At 39.9% G+C, this 19,934-nt stretch overlaps 1 long non-coding RNA gene across 2 annotated transcripts in view; it reads left to right on the top strand.

Moving 5' to 3' along the window:
• The window catches only part of LOC110257730, a 32,613-nt gene continuing 21,816 nt past the window's right edge, over positions 9,138-19,934 (top strand). For both annotated transcript variants that reach the window (XR_002340923.1, XR_002340922.1), the window contains exons 1-2: positions 9,138-9,342; positions 15,775-16,084. This is a non-coding gene — a long non-coding RNA (uncharacterized LOC110257730). The remainder of the gene's footprint in view (positions 9,343-15,774; positions 16,085-19,934) is intronic.

The following is a 19,934-nucleotide window of genomic DNA, read 5'->3' as shown; positions in this document are numbered from 1 at the left end:
GAGAAACCTGTGGTCAGGAGACAAAATAATTCATGCTTGTTTGCAGTTGACGTGGGAATCTACAAGACACGCAGAAACCATGGCGTGAATGCTACGGCTGAGGGCTCTCAGAGCTGTTAGGATTCAAAAGGATGGGACGAGAGAGGGAGGATGATGCTTAATGCTTTGTTGGAACAGAGTGTATTGCTCTTTCCTTTTTTGGCCCTTCCATGGCATATGGAGTTCCCAGGCCAGGGATCATATCTGATCGGCAGTTGAGACCCTATGCCACGGCTGTGGCAAGGACAGACCCTTAACGCAACTCGCCAGGCTGGGAATCACACCTGCATTCTGGTTCTGCAGATGTGCCCCTGATCCCATTGCCCCATGGTGGGAACTCCAAAAGTATTGTTTTTTGAGTCCAGTAAAACCCACCATCAACCAGAGAGAGGACAGCAGATCCTACGCAGAGGAAAAATAAATAGATTATCGCGAAGTTTCCCCGGTCACAAAAAAAGCCATGAATCCATAAAATCCAAGGGAGCAGAGCAATTGTCAATAAAGAAACCTACAGTCCCTCAAGGGTATATCTCGAAAGTATGGACTAGGAGCTCCTGCTGTGGTGCAACAGGATTGGCAGTCTCCCTGGAGCGCTGGGGCAGAGGTTCGATCCCCAGCCCCACGCAGTGGTTTAAGGATCTAGCATTTCCACAGCTGAGGCGTAGGTCACAACTGCCAGCAGGATCTGATCCATGGCCTGGGAACTCCAGATGCCACTGGGTTACCAAAAAAGAAAAAAAAAAAAAAAGTATGGACTAAATAAATGCACATCTGAGTTCCTGTCTTGGCTCCGCAGAAACGAATCCAAGCAGTGTCCACAAGGATGTGGGTTCCATACCTGGCCTCACTCAGTGGGTTAAGAATCTGGTGGTGCCTTGACCTGTGGTGCAGTTCGCAGGCAAGGCTCGGATCCCGAGTTGCCGTGGCTGTGGCATAGGCCGGCAGCTATAGCTCTGATTTAACCCCTAGACAGAGAACCATATATGTCACGGGGCAGCCAAAAAAGGAAAAAAAATCTGTGTGGAGTAAATAAATGCACATTTACCCTGATACGTGTCACCAGGAAAATCTCTGTGCTCAGAAAAGATACATTGTATAAGGGCATGCAACATGGGGTAAAATATATTTGCACATTGTAAACATAGTACCAGTGGTGTTGATATTCTCTGAGAAATCACGTTGCACTTGACCTCCTAAGACCTGTATAATGGGAATACACTGCTTTTCACCATCTTTATGTTTGCCTTTATCCATTCCTTCCTCCATCATCTTGCAGAGGAACCAATGACACACATTCTGTCCTCAGAAGGTCACTTTGGGGTGCAAAGCTTGCATAGCCACATGTCCCGTTTCTCCGGGAAAACTCTGATTTATATCTGCTGCTTCGGGATAAGACGTAATGGACCCTCTGTCTGCCTCACACAGGTCCTCGTATGTACAGTACATTGTAAGTTCGTTCTGCAGAAAAGCCACAGGATTAACGGTCTCCGTCCAAATACTTGGAGTTGAAATTAAATGCTTTTGCTTTATCTGGGACCCACTCAGAAATTTTTTAGCCTTTCAGATTTTAGTCACCTATGCAGGCTATAATTCCTCCTTGTTTATAGCGGAGGTAAAACAAAACAGCATGTAGACACACACACACACGCACACACACATTTCATTTCTCTTATCACCCCGGCACTCAACAAATTAAAAGATTAGGTTATAAAGAACAGACTCTTCATTATTTGACTGAACTGATCTAAGCTCTATATTTTGAACAAAACTAGCTCTTCTTCCGCCCTCAAACCAGTGGATTGTAGTCTTACTATTCTGAAAAGTATCACCATGACCCATACATTTTTCAATATGAGGAAGTCTTTATTTATTTATTTTGTCTTTTTGCCATTTCTTGGGCCGCTTCCATGGCATATGGAGGTTCCCAGGCTAGGGGTCGAATCGGAGCTGTAGCCACTGGCCTACGCCAGAGCCACAGCAACGCAGGATCCGAGCCGCGTCTGTGACCTACACCACAGCTCACGGCAACGTTGGATCCTTCACCCATGGAGCAAGGCCAGGGATCGAACCCGCAACCTCATGGTTCCCAGTTGGATTCTTCAACCACTGAGCCACGACAGGAACTCCGAGAAAGTCATCACTGTATCTCCCGCCCAAAGCAAGACAATGCTTTTCAACTCTGTTCAAGAAAGGAAGGTGCTTTCATAGTTCCCTTCCCCCCCCCCCCCACTGTAGGGAAATTGAGCCAAAACAGGAAGCCGTGTGTGAAAGGATTTGCCTGGAAGAAGGTTTAATAAAACACACCCGCATTCACAACAGCAAGAGTTAGGAAAGCTTTTGTGGGTATTTCTTTGACAATTTAATACCGAGTCCAGCTCCTGCTTTTGAAAGTCAGACATGAATCACAGCGCTGGAAGCAATGATACCAATTAGTGAAGTTCGGTGACATGTTTTATGACTCTTCTTGGAAAAGAAAAGGAACCTTGGAAATAGAAATTGGCAAGAGTGGCGTTTATCACCCGCTCTGCTGATGTTCTTCATTTCAGTATGCACATAATTCATGGCTGTTTGGTCCCCGCCACGCTGTCCTTAGGGGGTTTTACATAATAGCCTAGCTTAGACCTAAATGAGGAACTGCCCAGCAAAAATGGTAACCATCCGAAAAAACCCTTAAGACGGAGTTAATGATAATGATTTTAATACCTGGGCTTTGAAGTGTAATCCTGTCATTCAGACACAGCTATTAGTTTGAAGAGGGTTTGGACTGACTGGAATACATGCATCATATGTCCAAGCTACATGAGTCTGTATACTGAGAGAGAACTGGTCCAGACACTTGTCTCTGATTGAATGTTCTTAGGAGGGGCAGCTGGTATTTCAGACTGTGTTTAATTAATGTGATAGGGAAAACTTTGATTTTTTTTCCCTATCCAATAAATACTTATTATTAAACATCATAAGTATAATAATAAATACTTCTTATTAAACAAAACAAACAAAACTCTTTGTTTTGTTTTATTTGTTTGTTTTCCCAAAGTGGCTATGTGCTCTGTGAAGGAAATCAAAGCCTTGAAAGAAATAGATGCCCATGGTCCTTCTTTGGGGAATGCTGTGAAGTAGTTCCACCTTGGACATGAGACATTTGAGTGTTTGGTTACAGAAAAGGGAGGAGGGAAAGCCATGAGGAAGAAGGACAGAACAAGTGAAAGATGAGAGCAAATTCAAGCTTTAATTTTAATTTGAATAAAAACAGGTATAGGACTCAGGAGCAATATACACACAGGGATTCAGGATGCTGGAGGTGAGGTGGAAGCTTAAGCTTTTCTGTTAAAAGGGAAGATACACACCTGCTCCAGCATTTGTTCTTTATCGACTTGTTAAAGATGCCCACGCTGCGAGGTGCTACCTCATTGTAGTTCTGATTTGCATGTGGCTGCCAAGGGAGAGGCGGAGGGAGTGGGATGGACGGGGAGTGTGGGGTGAGTAGATGCAAACTATGACATGGAGAATGGATAAGCCATGAGGTCCTGCTGTCCAGCACAGGGAACTCTATCCAGTCTCTTGGGATAGACCAGGATGGAAGACTGAATGAGAAAGGGAATGGATATATATTTATGACGGGGTCACTGTGCTTGCTGTACAGCAGAAATTGGCACAGCACTGTCAATCAACTCTTCTCTAATTTTTAAAAAAAGTACAAAAAAAAAAAAGGAACAAGAAAAGTGGCTGTCTTGGGTCTTGGCAAGCTGGACATGCAGAGACAGAGAAGGAGATGGAGAGAGAGCTGAGGGAGGGTGGCTGGTGTCCCTCTAAGCCAGTCCAGCTAAGATGCCACAAGAGCCCGTAAGAAATAACCACCCCACCATTGCAGTGGGCATGGAAGGTGAGGTAGAGGAATGGACCATGGGCAAGAGTCTTAGGAGGCTGATCCCAAATCCAAAACAACAATAGTACAATAAAGGAAGATATTCTTTATTTATCTTCTAATAGCTTTTTTTTTTTTTTTTTGGCTGCATCTGTATCACATGGAAATTCCTAGGTCAGGGATCCAATCCAAGCTGCAGGTGCCAGCCGATGCCACAGCCATGGAAGTAATTCAGATTCCGAATCTAATTGGAACCACTGTCTAGATCTTAGGAAAATATGTCTGCATGGACCCTCCGTCAGAAATGCTCCAGGTAGAATAATTTCATAAACCTTCAGGTCAATTCGTTTTATTAATTTAAATCGAATGCAAAGCTTTTCCACTGTATTTCAATTTTAAATCAGCTTCATTTGCTTATAAATAGAAAGGAATTAACTCTAAGTAATTACATACAGTGGGAGTATCTATTATAACAGAAATTAAAAGGAAGCAACTGGGAACATTTAAAACATATTAGAAATAACATGTCGATTCTTTTGTTCTTTTCAAGTACCCATAATTGACTTTCATATAAGATGTCAAAATTTCTCGAATACAATGCGTAATTTTATCTACAGCGATATTTAACTTTTTTTTTTTTGGTTGTCTCGTTCCCCAGAAAAGCTGCAAACATAAATTAGTATATTTTTTACTTTATTTTTAACATAAATTAGTATATTTTTTACTTTATTTTTTTTTATTTATTTATTTATTTATTTATTTTAGGGCCGCACCCACAGCCTGTGGAGGTTCCCAGGCTAGGGGTCTAATCAGAGCTAAGCTGCTGGCCTATACCACAACCACAGCCACGCCAGATCCTTAACCCACTGAGTGAGACCAGAGATCGAACCCCCAACCTTATGGTTCCTAGTCAGATCCGTTGCCGCTGCGACATGACAGAAACTCCAAATTAGTATATTTTTTAAATTGTTCTTTAAATTTTAGCCCCAAACGGCTGCTCAAGAGATGACCTCATGATCTTACATGGAATAAATAACTCTGTCTTTCAAACTAGATTGAATTTTAAACTCTGTATAGAAAAGTTTTAATCTTACAATTATATTTCAGTTATGTTTTTGTGGCAGAGTGTATCTAAATAAGAATCAACCTGCAGGGATTTGTATTCGTGTATAGCCTAGTATGTATGTAGCATACCTGCACAGACTGAAAAATATTACTTATATATTAGTGAAGGTTTTTCTTTACCTATAAAATATGTTTTTTTTATTAGACAAAATATACTTTTTTTTTTTTTCTTTTTAGGGCTACACCTAGGGCTTAATAGAGAGTCCCAGGCTAGGGGTCGAATAGGAGCTGTAGCTGCTGGCCTACACCACAGCCACAGCCACATGGGATCCAAGCCGCACCTGCAACCTATACCACAGCTCATGGCAACTCGGGATCCTTAACCCACGGAGTGAGGCCAGGGGTCGAACCCGTGTCCTCATGGATTCTAGTCCAATAATTAACACTTGAGCCACAATGGGAACTCCTACTTTATTTTTTAAATAATTCAATGAATTTTTGGAGTTCCTGTTGTGGCTCAGTTGTAACGAACCACACTAGTATCCATGAGGACGTGGGTTCGATCGTTGGCCTTGCTCAGTGGGCTAAGGATCCCACATTGCTGTGAGCTGCGCTGTAGGTCACAGATACAGCTCAGATCTGGCATGGCTGTGGCTGTGGTGTAGGCTGGCAGTTACAGCTGTGATTTCACCCCTGGCCTGGGGACTTCCGTATGCTGTGGGTGCAGCCCTAAAAACAATAACAATACTAATTCAATGAATTTTATTACATTTACAGTTGTACAATCATCATCCAAAGCTATTTTTTGGAACATTTCTGTCCCAAACTCCCATTCCACCCCTCCCACCCCCCGACCTGTCCCTGTTGGTGACCATAAGTTTTTCAAAGTCTTGGAGTCTGTTTCTGTTCTGCAAATCAGTTCATTTATGTCCTTTTGCCCTTAATTTGTTAAGTATTCTTGTATAGACCTAAAAAAAGATATTGAACCAAGATATCCAATATCTATTTTTAGGTTTACACAAGGACACTTAAAGAACGAAGGGGCATTCCTGCGGTGGCGCCGTGTGTTAAGAATCCACTGTCGTCTCTGCAGCAGCTTGAGTCCCTGCTGCGACACAGGTTCGATCCCCAGCCTGGCACAGTGAGTTAAAGATCCAGCATTGTCACAGCTGTGGTGTAGGTCACCGCTGTAGCTCGGATTCAGTCAGTGGCCCAGGAATTCCCATGAGCCACGATTGTGGCCAAAAAAGGAAAAAAAAAAAAAAAAGAATTAAGAAATTAAGGTGAAAGTGTAGAAATGATTGAATGATTGTTGTTCACATAAAATATACCTGTTCAAAGTTTGGGAGTTTCTTTCGTATTTTTAAATCATTTTATTGAGGTATGCTTGACATAAAAAAGGTCTCCTATTCAATATATATAATTCGATGCGTTGGGAAATAAGCATATAATGGTGAAACCATCCCCACAATCTATGCATAAACATTTCCGGAGTTCCCGTCGTGGTGCAGTGGTTAACGAATCCGACTAGGAACCATGAGGTTGCGGGTTCGATCCCTGCTCTTGCTCAGTGAGTTAACGATCCGGCGTTGCCGTGAGCTGTGGTGTAGGTTGCAGACGCGGCTCGGATCCCGCGTTGCTGTGGCTCTGGCGTAGGCCGGTGGCTACAGCTCCGATTCAACCCCTAGCCTGGGAACCTCCATATGCCGCGGGAGCGGCCCAAGAAATAGCAACAACAACAACAACAACAAAGACAAAAAAAAAAAAAAAAACCATTTCCATCACTTCCCAAAGTCTCCTCCAGTATTATTTTATTATCATTATTATTTTTATTTTGTAAGAAGAATCATTCATATAGGATGGACTGTCTTAGCAATTTCCTGAAATAAGCCAGACCGAGAAGGGCCGGTCCTCCATGATACAACTTCTGTAAAGAATCTAGAATCCTCAAACCCCTAAAAGCAGAGACCAGGATGGTGGTTTCCAGGGGCTGGGGGAAGGGGGAAATGGGGGGGCTATGGGTTAAAGGATGCAGACTTTCACTTGGGCAAAATGCTTACGTTCCCAGGATCTCTCCACAGAGCCTATAGTTGACAAAGTTGGACTTCCCGTCATCATAGGTCAGTGGCTAACGAACCTGATGAGTATCCATGAGGATGCGGGTTTCATCTCTGGTCTTGCTCAGAGGGTGAAGGATCAGCATTGCCACAAACTGTGGTGTAGATCAAAGATGCGGCTCGGATCCCGCATTGCTGTGGCTGTGGTGTAGACTGGCAGCCACAGCTCCACTTGGACCCCTGGCCCAGAAACCTCCAGAGGATGCGAGTGCAGCCCTTAAAAGACAAAAGCCAAAACACAGTGTGGTATTGTGTCCTTCTTAGAGCATTTTTCCTTGAATTAAGTGAAAGGTACAATGTGAGGTATCAGTGGTGAAAACATATACTTGAATATGTTCAAACAGGTTTATAGGATGACAGTAATTCTAAATGTTCCCAAAGTGTGTTCATGAATGCTGCAAAGTTAGAGGAGGAAAACAAAAATGTGCTTTTTCCTGTTGTGGAGGACGAAAATAAGAACTCCAGCTACGATTTGTTATATCATAAAATATTTACTCTATTTACACTCAGTTCTCATCTTTTCACGTAGATTTTTGGCATTTTATACTTCTCGACAGAAACAGAATGCTTGCTGCTGAAACAGCTTATTTTTAGATGTTTTCCTTCTCAGTAAGCTCTCCAAACATCATTTTATCCTTAAGAAATACATTTTAAAAAATTTATGAGCTTTATAATTATATTTTAAAATGTTAGTAAGTTATGTTGTTTTGATCATGTCACTACTAGCACCTAATGATTACACAGGATTTAATTATTAAGGAGTTATGTATGCCACCTATATTTATGTGGTATCAATCAAAGAGGGGTCCTTATTGATTGAAATCAAATTGCAGAACTTTTTTTAAGGAGGCAGCTTATTGCCATGGGAAATAAAACACAGGCAAATACTGTAATGTATCTATTATTCAAAATTCACACAGTGGCTTTCATTGGCGGTGGTCTCATTCGATGCCTTATATTTCCCTGAATTCTCGTGTATGTTAGTTCATTTAATGGTCACAACTTTAAGAAGTAGATGCTACTGTGATTTTCATATCATCCTTAAGAAATCACATGGTCGTTTATTCAGGACTCTGTGAAAAGCGGTAAGGGATAAGAATCTAAAAAGAAATGGATCGATATATATGAACAACTGATTTGCTTTGCTATATGCCTGAAACTAACACAACTTTGTGAGTCAACTATATTCCAAGAAAAAAAAATTTTTTTTTTTTTAAAAAGGAGTTCCTGCAGTGACACAACGGGAGCAGCAATGTCTTAGGAGCACAGGGCACAGCAGGTTAAGGATCCAGTGTTGCCCCAGCTGCAGCGTAGTTTGCAACTATGGCTTGGATCTGATTCCTGGCTGGGGAATCTCCATATGCCAAGGGGCAGCCAAAAAGAAAAAGAAAAGAAAAAGGAAGAAAGGATGGAAAAGAAAAGAAAGAAAGAAAGAAAGAAAGAAAGAAAGAAAGAAAGAAAGAAAGAAAGAAAGAAAGAAAGGAAAGAAAAGGAAAGAAAGAAAGAGAGAAAGATGGACAGATGGAAGAAAGAGAAAGAGAAAAAGAGAAAGGAAGGAAGGAAAGAAAGAAAAGAAGGAAGGAAGGAAGGAAGGAAGGAAGGAAGGAAGGAAAGAAAGAAAGAAAGAAAGAAAGAAAGAAAGAAAGAAAGAAAAGAAAAGAAAAGAAAAGAAAAGAAAAGAAAAGAAAAGAAAGAGAGTGAGCTTCACTGTGACCTTGCATCCATGCCCAAACACACCCAACTTCCTAGCAGCAGAGTTGAGTAGAAAATTACACGTAGGGCGTTCCCTTGGGTAAAGTGGGTAAAGGATCCAGCATTGTCATTACAGCAGCTGGGGTCACTGCTGTGGCATGGGTTTGATCCCTGTCCCAGAAACTTCCACATGCTGTGGGCATAGCCAATAATAATAATAATAATAATAATAATAATAATAATAAAATTACATTTAGGAAGAAGTATCCTCAAGTCCCCCAGTAACACCCTGGCTCTTTAACCCTCACCACTCCCTGAATCATCCAACCTGTGTTTCACAACGTCTTTCACACATTTGTCTTTAGCCTGAGGATAGCCAGTAAGCGTTCATCATTCAAAAGAGTTTGGTTGGGGGAGAGTGACGACCAGACGCTACAGGGTACGTTGTTAATTTTTTAAGGGGTGCTGATTTATAAATCATCATGGTAGTGATTATCTTTTCGCAGTGATGGGTCGCTGGAATAAAGCTGAGGTGAAGCATTGAGTGAAGAAGATGAGCCACAGGTTAGTGTAAAGAAAATTGAAATGAAGAAAAGATCACTGTGTGTGCGTGCGTGTGTGTGTGTGTGTGCGCGCGCGCGTGTGCTCATACGCACACACTCTTTCCAAAGACGAGATGGAACACTAAGCCCTGTGTGGCAGGTGCAAACCCTTGTGCACCGTGTGATAGGGTTTGTGTCATTATTCATGAGGAACCGGTGCCCATGCTCAATGTCCTCACCTATTATCAGGCCGAAAATTGACCCTCTTGGGAACACGGGTCTCCCCTGTAATCCCACCCCGTCAGTAATATTTAACTGTTGCATATTATTTAGTTAACAGATTAATGGTGTTGAATATCAATGATAAGCATTTCCTTATTGGCTGGCAAATAGTAATGCTTTCTGATTTTAAGAAAGAAACCCACTCCATATATATCAATGCTGTAATACTATTTGATTTTTACATGGTACAAAAGAAGCATTTTTTAAAAATTGAAGTACGGTTGATTCTCTGTTAGTTTCTGGCATCCCAGCATAGTGACCCAGTCTATGTTTATAGCGGATACTACATTAAAAGTTATTACAACATAATGGCTACGGTTCCCTGTGCCATACAAGAGGGGTTTTTTTTTTGGTTATTTTATACATAGGAGTTTGTATCTGTTAATCCCAGGCTGCTAATTTGTCCCTCCCTCTCCTCCTCTTTCATAACTGCAAGTTTGTTTTTCTACATCTGTGACTCTATTGCTATTTTATACATTCATTTGTTTGTATACTTTTTAGATTCTACATATAAGTGGTATCCTATGGTATTTGTCTTGTCTAAATTACTTTACTTAGAGTGATCATCACTAGGTCCATCCCCATTGCTGCAAATTGTAGCATTTCCTTTTTTATGGGTGAGTAATATTCCATTGTATACATGGACCACCTCTTCTTTATTCATTCATCTTTGGATGGACATTTAGGTTGTTTCCATGTCTTGGCTCTTGTGAATAGTGCAGCTATGAACATTGGGGTGCCTGTATCTTTTAAAATTAGTGTTTTCATTTTTTTTCTGGTTATATACCTAGGAGTGGAATTTCTGGAATGTCATTAAAAACCAGACAGCAGTATAAATTAATCTTAATGTATTGTCCTGGTCCCTAGTTGAAGTGGGTTTTTTTCCTTCTGTTGGTATAAAATCAGGAGAGATATCTTTGAAATAGGCAATATTAAACACATTTTAAATAAAAATGAACAGAAAATCCAACCAAAGTTCTTTCCATGAAATTTGGATTCAAATTATAAGTAAAAGAATATTTATAATTGGAGCTATTTGGAGTTTGGAATTTTAATTGAGTAGGAAGTGATAAATGCAGTTATTCATAATTCAGTATTATAATGCCATATTAATAAGTATAAATTTTTTAGATCTTTTGACACATTTTAATCATTTTAGTATATATTTTAACATTCAATAGTTTATACATTTGACATTTAAGTTAATTGATAAGTACCTCGGTGTTCATTTTCAGAATTGTTTAGACGTAGAAACTTGAAGGAAAATTTAAATAAAGGATTGAACCATTGTCATTTTGAATATGGACATAACAAACACCCTGATATAAATGAAGAGAGTTAAATACATTTTCTAATGTAAACGGGTCTATTAACCAGTAAGTAGGGCAGTGTTAGGGTAATTGAGACTAATAAATGCCCCAGTGTTTCTATTTGGAATTTTAACTTTGAGTTTGAACAAATGAATACACTAGTGTTATTGGAGCTAAATGCACCAGAACTTGTTTTAGGAGCAATTTTCTCCTTGAAATGATACTGGAATATAATGCATTTGTATTTGAGAGAAACGAATCAAAGAAGGTCGTGGGTATTATTTGGAAATTTAAATGTGTATCGTAATTAGAATCAAATAAGTAAATCATTGCAATCTAGAATCTCAGAGCTTAAACGTGATCTTTGCTATGGTTTTATTTGAATTTCTGAATTTTACCTAGCATTTCAACAAAAGAATGTACCAGCGTTTTTTAGAAATAGGAATTTACACCTGATTCAGACGGAATTTAAATCAGTGAGTATACCAGGATTATTTAGAATTCAAGCCAGTGTATGCCTAAGTATTTATTTGGATTATGGAATTTGGATGTAAATTTGAGCTAGTAATTAACCAGCACTATTTGCATTTAGAACTCGTAAGTGGTCTAGTCTTGCTTGAATTTTAAAATTTCAACTGAGAATTTCAGTTGGAAGTTCTAGACTGTTATCTGAAATTTAAAATTTACGTAATTGAATCAACAAATTTACTTGTGTTATTTGTACATCATACGAAAAAGTAAACCTTAGGTTATATAGGTCTTTGGGACTGCATTGAAATTTCAAGGAAATGTACATGAGTATTAATTAGAATTTGAAATAATACACGCAACAGGCAGTGCTTATTATCAAACTTATTTAGGTTTTAAAATTATCTATGGAATTGGAACCAATAAGTGAAACGAAGTTATTTGGAATTTGAGCTAATAAGTGCACCGGTGTTTTTTATTTTAATTACTTTAATTTTTTGGTTTGTGGAACTTGAATTAGAATTTGAGCAAATAAATAGAGTGTAGTCATTTTTAATTTTAGCTAATCAATGCAGCCGTACATTGTTATCAACTTAATTAGTAAGTAAACCGCTGTTATGTTTAATTTGAACTAACTTAATGGCACTTAAACTGATGTTATGTGAAACTTGAATATTTATGTACTAGCCTTCTTTGGAATTTGAAGGCATGAGTGGAATGGCTTCTTGATGGAGAAATTTGTGTGTGATAGAATTTTCATTGAAATTAGAACCCATAACTACAATAGTGTTATTTGTTACTGGATTCCAAAATGTCTGTTTTTGTCATGGGTATTCTTTGGAGTTGGGAATTTAAATTAGAATTTTGAGTTGAGAAGGCAAATGGTATTATGAGGAATTTAAACTCTGAAGTGCTGGTGATCAGAGGTTCCTGGAATTTGGAATTCTAACTGAAAATTAAACTAGTAGTTACAGTTTCTGTTCTCAGGTACACCAGTGCTGTTTAAAATATTAGCTAAAAGTTCATCAGTACTTGGTATTTATGTGGCAATTTTAGTTGGTATTTGGGCTGAAAGATACTAGGGTTATTTGAAATTTAGAACAAAGAAGCTTAATAATAACTGTTATCACTGTGACTTGGATAATACATAAAAATTTGAATTCAGGAGTCCCCACTGAGGTACAAGGGGATAGGCGGCATCTCTGCAGTACCAGGACGCAGGTTTGATCCCTAGCCTCACACAGAAGGTTAAAGGATCCAGCATTGCCACAGCTGTGGCATAGGTTGCAATTGCGGCTCGGATCTGACCCCTGGTCCAGGAAGTCCATATGCCATGAGGTGGCCAAAAAAAAAAAAAAAAAGTTGAGCCAGTAACTGTACCATTGCTTGGCATATTTGGGTATGTTAATTGGCATACGAATGAATGAATATACCAGTGCTCATTGCAGTTTGAACCTCATCAGTGCATCTCTGCTGGTGGTCAGATTTATTGAAATTTGGAGTTGAAATGGCATTTTGGTTAAAATCGAACCTGAGGTTGATATGGCGAGTGCTTGTGTATGGGCATAAGATTGAATAAATACATCAGTGTTATTTGAACTTGGAAGTGATATATGCATCAAAGCTTGTTGTCAGTTTTATTTGCAGTTTAGAATTGGAGTTGAGATATGAATTAATAAGTAAATCAGGGAGTTCCTTTTGTGGCTCAGAGGATTAAGGACCCAAAATTGTCTCCATGAGGATGCAGGTTCGATCCCTGGCCTTGCTCAGTGAGTTAAGGATCTGGCTTTGCTGCAAGCCGTGGTGTAGGTCACAGATGGGATTTGATCCAGTGTTGCTGTGGCTGTGGTGTAGGCTTAAGCTGCAGGTCCAATTTGACTCCTAGCCCAGGGCTTCCCTAAGCTGCAGGAGAAACTCTAAAAAGAAAAAAAAAAAAAGTGAATTGGTTTCATTTGGAATATGAACTTAGAAGTAAACTTTTGCAGTTTGGGATTTGAATATGTAAGTAAGTGTGGTGGGAAATTTGGATGAATAACTTAAACCAGGCTTTGTTATGGAGATAACTTAGATGGCATAAAATATGAACCATTAGGTCCGTGGGTACTGTTTGGAAATTGAACACCAAATCACCATGGATTGTTATCACAGTCCTTGGAGTTTGGTATGTGATCACAACCTAACTGATAATTCCGTCAGCATTATTGGAATTCTCTGTAGTAAGTGTGCCAATGCTGGCTTTGGATATACTTGGATTTTAGATTTTGATTTTAAATTGACAAGACCACTGTGTTATTTGTTCTTTGAAATAATAGGTAGAGCAATGATTGTTAGAGGAGATACTGAAATATTAGAAACAGAAAGGAAATGTAACAGAGCCATGTATCAATGTTATGTTGAATTTGAGCTAATAAGTGCAACAGTACATATTATGAGATATTAGATGCTGGATTTTAATTGCATTAAGAAGTAATAATTACACTGCTATTATTTGAAATTGGAACTAATAGTCGTTTCAGTGCTTGGTACCAAGGCAATTTATATTTCAGAACTTGAACTGGAACTTGAATTAATAAGACCTGAAGTACTATTTGCAATTTACTCTAATAAATGCATTAGTGTTTGTTACAGATACATTAAGATAGAAATAGAAATTGGAATCAGAATATAAGTTACTGGAGTTCCCGCTGTGGTGCAGTGTGTTAAGAATCCTACTGCAGCAGCTCAGGTTGTTGCAGCGGCACTGGTTGGATCCCCAGCCCAGCACAGTGGGTTGGGATGTTGCTGCAGCTGTGGTGTAGATGGCAGCTGTGGCTCAGTTTCAATCCCTGGCCCTGGAACTTCCATATGCCATGGGTGCAGCCATAAGAAAAAAAAAAAAAAAGAATATAAATTACCAAGTATAATAGTGCCTTTGGTGTTTATTCTTGGTGTTCTTTGGATTTTGGAATTTGAATCGAAAACTGAGATAATAAACACCCTATTATTATTCGGAATATTTAATTAGCCTTATAACTTGATCTAGTAAATGTGTTGGTGTTATTTAGGATTGAAGTGAATAAGTATATCCATGTTTGATAACGGGGTTGTCCAGATTTTGAAGAGTGAAATAAGTATCCCAGTTTTATTGGAATTGAAATGAATACGTCCACCCAAACTGGTTTTTAGGTATGTTTGTCATTTGGACTTTGATTTGGAATTATAATTATTTATATACACAGTGTTATTGGGAATTCGAATGAAAGAACACTTTTGCATGTTACATTAGATTTCTTATTTTGTGCCATGATTCCCTAGTACACTGGCTGCTTAGAAATTGTTTACCCACTGACATGAGTCTCATTTCTTTCTAACGCCACTTTCCCAGACCATCCATTTAACTGTTTCTATTGGGTGCTTTTTACAGGGTTCATACGTGTCTAAATGTTGACATCATATTACAAATCAATCTCAAGCCTTGCCAACAAGGCAGAGTTTTGTTATGACGTTAAAAATGATACTAGAGAACTATTTGAATCCTATGAAAATCCCCCCATGCCCAAAAGAGAAGCCTGAGAGTTCTCATTACCAATTAATAATAACAACTCAGGGGAGTTCCCGTCGTGGCGCAGTGGTTAACGAATCCGACTAGGAACCATGAGGTTGCGGGTTCGGTCCCTGCCCTTGCTCAGTGGGTTAAGGATCCGGCGCTGCCGTGAGCTGTGGTGCAGGTTGCAGACGCGGCTCGGATCCTGTGTTGCTGTGGCTCTGGCGTAGGCCTGTGGCTACAGCTCTGATTAGACCCCTAGCCTGGGAACCTCCATACGCCACAGGAGCGGCCCAAGAAATAGCAAAAAGACAAAAAAAAACAAAAAAAAAAAAGATGCTGGGAAGAGCACGGAAAAGCCATTTTCAACTTGTGTTTCCACCAAACAGACTTGCTATGCCAATTCAGACATAAATTGCTGTGTGTTTCATCCTTTCTGAATAACCTTGACCCCAGCGGAAGCTGCCAGCAATGCACTCTCTCAGGTCAGCTTGTACACACAATGAACGTGACTTAAAGAATGTCGATTATAGGGATAAATGTGTTTGTTTTCATCCATCCTTTTATGTTTGCAGAATAAGTCTCGACATTTAAACGTTTTACTTGTAGGTGGTGAGCTAACATTCTCAAAGGGTGCAGTTTGAGGGGTCTTTGCTCTCAATGAGACTCAGATAATAAGGACCATTTAGACCAGATGCCTTCTGTATTTTCCAGATAACATTGAATATAAAAGGATAATCAGTGGAGGATAGGAAAGGAGTCGCTTGCCTTCTGATGGTTACCAACCAGGGAACGTCCAGTTCTGTGTATTACAGGAAAAATGTTAAAACAAAGGACAACTCAGGAATATCTCATCCTGCTTATTTTACAGGACATCTATGCATGTGAAGAGCAGCTGAAAACTTGGTGAACACAAAACTGCCAGGGGCAGATAAAATTTAATACATGAACACCGTGAATGCTGTCTATCAAAAACAATATTCAAGCTATTGTTCCAGAGAGAATAATCCAGACGATATTTTGGGAAGATATTTGTGCACCAAACTAATAATACACGTCCCTGAATTCCAGTCAACGGTAGAGTCCAGGATAACGTATCACTGAGAAAACAAAACTTGATTCACTGGGTGGAGTATTCACATTTATCTGGACTAAATTTCAAAAGCTGGAAATGCATCCAGGTAAGTATCTGGACCGTGTCTTACATCGCAAGCCCCAAGTTTATTTCCCTTTACGGTGTCTCTCTGGCTTACTGAAATCTATATATAGCACAATTACTTTGAAAATAGATTGTCAGGAGTGCCTGCTGTGGGTCAGCAGTGATAAACCCAGCTCATATCCATGAGGATGTGGGTTTGATCCCTAGCCTCATTCAGTGAGTTATTACCATGAGCTGCAGTGTAGGTCATAGATGGGGCTTGGGTCCTGCATGGCTGTGATTATGCTGTAGGCCGGCAGCTGCAGCTCCGATTTGACTCCTAGCCTGGGAACGCCCATGTGCCACAGGTGCAGCCCCAAAAAGCAAAAAAAAGAAAAAGAAAAAAAAAATGAAACACAGAGGTAATTTTATTTAAATATTCTCTTCCTCTGAACAGCCAGTCATTTATGGATTCATTTATGTAACACGTTTTAAGAAAAACAAGACACAATGGGTCACTTCACAAAAAGCAAGTCACACCTCTGACAGTCTTGCTAGTCACTGTTGCCACCTAAAAGCTTATCGACCTTGAACTTTCTTCTCAGTTGAAGAACCCATAGTGCTTCTGACAAGGAAAATGTAATGAACCAAATGAAACATTTGAATAAGTTTCTGTAGCAAATGTCATGATATGAGACTGTAAAAAAAGATCTGAGCCCAAAAGGATCTGAGGCTATTTTTAAAACGTTTACTTTTTATTTTACTTTGTTTTATTGAAGTATTGTTGATTTACAATGTTTCAAGTGTACAACAAAGTGATTCGGTTTTATACATGTTCAGTTATATTAGGTATATATATTCAGTTTATATATATACGTATAACATTCTTTTTCATATTCTTTTCCATTGTGGGTTAGTACAAAATATTAAATATAGTTTCCTGTGCTGTATTTGTAGGTCCTTGTGTTTATTTATTTCATATATAGCAGTGTGTATCTATTAATTCCAATCCCCTATTTTATCCCTCCTCCCCCCTTTCCTCTTTGGTGACCATAAGTTTGTTTTCTATGTCTGTGTTTCTGTTTCTATTTCATAAATGAGTTCATTTGTATCATATTTTGGATCCACATTTAAGTGATATCATGTGGTATTTATTCGACTTACTTCACTGAGCACGATAATCGTTAGTTGCATCCATGTTGCTGCAAATGGCATTATTTCCTTCTTTTTTATGGCTGAGTAATATTCCACAGTGTACATGTACCACATCTTCTGCATCCATTCCTCTGCCACTGGACATTTAACTTTCTGTAGCAAACATCATGATGTTAGAACAAGAAACTAGTAAATGAGACCAAAGGGGTCTACAGCCACATTGAAGTATAGATTATTTTCTCTTTCATTTTCAGGCTTTATTCCTTTGGTTTATGTGATCCTAATTGTTTTATTTATCCAGTAAACATGTGTTGGGTGTCTAATACGTTTCAGGTACTCAGCCAGAGGAAAGCAAGGCAGATGAGATCTAGGACTTGCCAACAGTGAGATTATAATGTACTGATTTTGGAGAGACAACAGTGAGTGATGGCTTGGATTGAGATCTTCATTCTCCACTCAGGAATGGAACTTGGGCAGCCTGGATGAAAATCGGAAAGCCTAACCACTAGACCAGCAAGAGGCTAAAAGCAGCATTGTTCTGATTCTCGCCCCCTATTGAAAGCAGGAATGTTTCAAGGAGGCAGACTCTGAAAACAGGTGCAAAGTTTATTGTTACAGACACAGTACAACCTGTGGGAGAGCACACAGAGAAGTAGTTTATTTATCTAAGGCAGAAGCACAGTAGTAACACATTCCGAAAGGAGGAGTGTGGGTGTGGGTGCCCCTTGAATGAGGAGCACACCAGAGAGGTGATTTGAATCACTTATATGAAGCAGTTTTTTCCGGGGCTTTATCTTCCTTTGGCCAATGAACTTGTTTTATCTTTCGCACGTGACCAGACCCAGGGCTGTCCCTGATCTGCGTGTGCATCTTTTGGCCAGGATGGATTCCAAAGCAAAGCATGGTGGGAGGGTTATCTAGACTTATTATGGCCTGACACCCCCTCCCTTTCTGACCCAGAGGGGTCTCTCTGTGCCCATGGAGTTGGGGGTCTCCCTGACCCTTAGGCTGGGGAGTATATATGACTTTTGGGTCTTTTGTCCAAGCAGGACTCAGCCCCTCTCTGATCCTGTCATTACCTGTTTAGCAGGTTCACAGAAGACAAGTACCAATTATTTGCCTTGTGCCGGCTGTCATTCCTTTCTTGAAGTATAGACAGGTGCCTGGTTGTAAATGTCTAACCTGGAGTCCACCTATCTCCTGCCTCGCTACTTGGACATAAAAGCATGGCCACCTGTAATCCCATTTCTCTACCTTAATACATGTATAAAAACATTGCAAAGAAACTCTGAGAACAGGCTGAATAGCTCTGAGGTGGGTACCTGGAATCAGAAGGACAGCCAAGAAAAGACACGATGATGACACAGAACATAAGCCAATTTTCTCCTTCAGATGATTGCAGTTATTTGTGAAATTACATTGAGTCCCTGTCTGTGCGACCCAGCCATCAGAGATGTGTTCATGCTCTTGCCTGATGGAAGGGAAGGCATCAAATCACGACGGGGAGAGAAAGAGTGTCCTCTTCCATGCTCTAAAGTTGAATTGGAAACACGTTGAGGGTGCGTGTCATGTGCAGGTGTTTCTACCCCGTTGTGTCTTTTCATTATATTATTGCAACAGAAATAAAACAAATAGCTGAGGTTTGGGAGAGGGAATGTTTGGAAAAGGCAAGCCACAAACAAAATTAGCCTACACATCTCAACCATGCCCTCTCCTTTTTTTTTTCTCCTGATATGGAAAACAGAGTAAAGGAAAACACACTTCTTTCTTGCGTTAAAATTGAGTAAGGTGTGAAGAAGACAATTAGCTTGCGTATTGGACTGACTTTGGGAGCGTGGAAACAAAGGAATATAAAAAAAAGCAGTGGCAGTGCTCAAGAACTGTTCACTAAGGTTGTACCCTGGACTTTTAAACTACATGAAGGTTGGACCCTGTGTCAGAGAATTCTAACAGCTCTGGCAACCACCTTTTTTTTTTTTTTAGGGTCACACCCACAGCATATGGAAGTTCCCAGGTTAGGGGTCGATTTGGAGCCACAGCTGCCAGCCACAGCCACAGCCATGCCAGATCCAAGCTGCGTCTGCAACCGACACCACAGCTCACAGCAATGCCAGATCCTTGACCCACTGAGCAAGGCCAGAGATCAAACCCACATCCTCATGGATACTAGTCGGGTTCCTTACAGCTGAGTCATGGGAACTCCAGCACCCACGTTTAGAAACCACATGAAAAAGGTTAAACTCACCAAGATGGCAATTAAGCTACCCAGCCTGATCAGACTTACATCTTTGGGGTTCAAAAATCCATGTTCCTCAACAGCCTTGGAAATTAGAACAAGGTTTTAAAGTCGAAGACTATTTTAGAATCCCATACCGTAATTAATTGCACAAGAGAAAACCTTCACATCTGTGGCGTGTGATGTTTAATTCCCTAAGTGCACCGAAATCACTTCTTTTGCTTGAAATTGAAACAGAAAGCACCTCTGTCTTGAACTTACCAAGGACCCAGATGGGGACTTAAACCCACAGTTTTTAAATTAGAATCATTCAGTTAGGGTCTGGACTTAGGGAGGTTCAGGTTCTTTTGTTTCTCAGCACAGAAGGAAGTCAGCCAGAGACACAGTGAGAGGCGAGAAATAGGTTTATTAAGATAGGACATTTGTGAGAGATACAAGCAAGCTGGCAAAGAAGCTCTGCCCCAAGGATTAGGTGGGCTATGGTTTTATAATCCATGGAAAG

This window comes from Sus scrofa, chromosome Y (genome assembly GCF_000003025.6).
Source record: "Sus scrofa isolate TJ Tabasco breed Duroc chromosome Y, Sscrofa11.1, whole genome shotgun sequence".
Classification (NCBI taxonomy): Eukaryota; Metazoa; Chordata; class Mammalia; order Artiodactyla; family Suidae; genus Sus; species Sus scrofa.
This window is presented reverse-complemented; position numbering and strand designations above follow the sequence as displayed.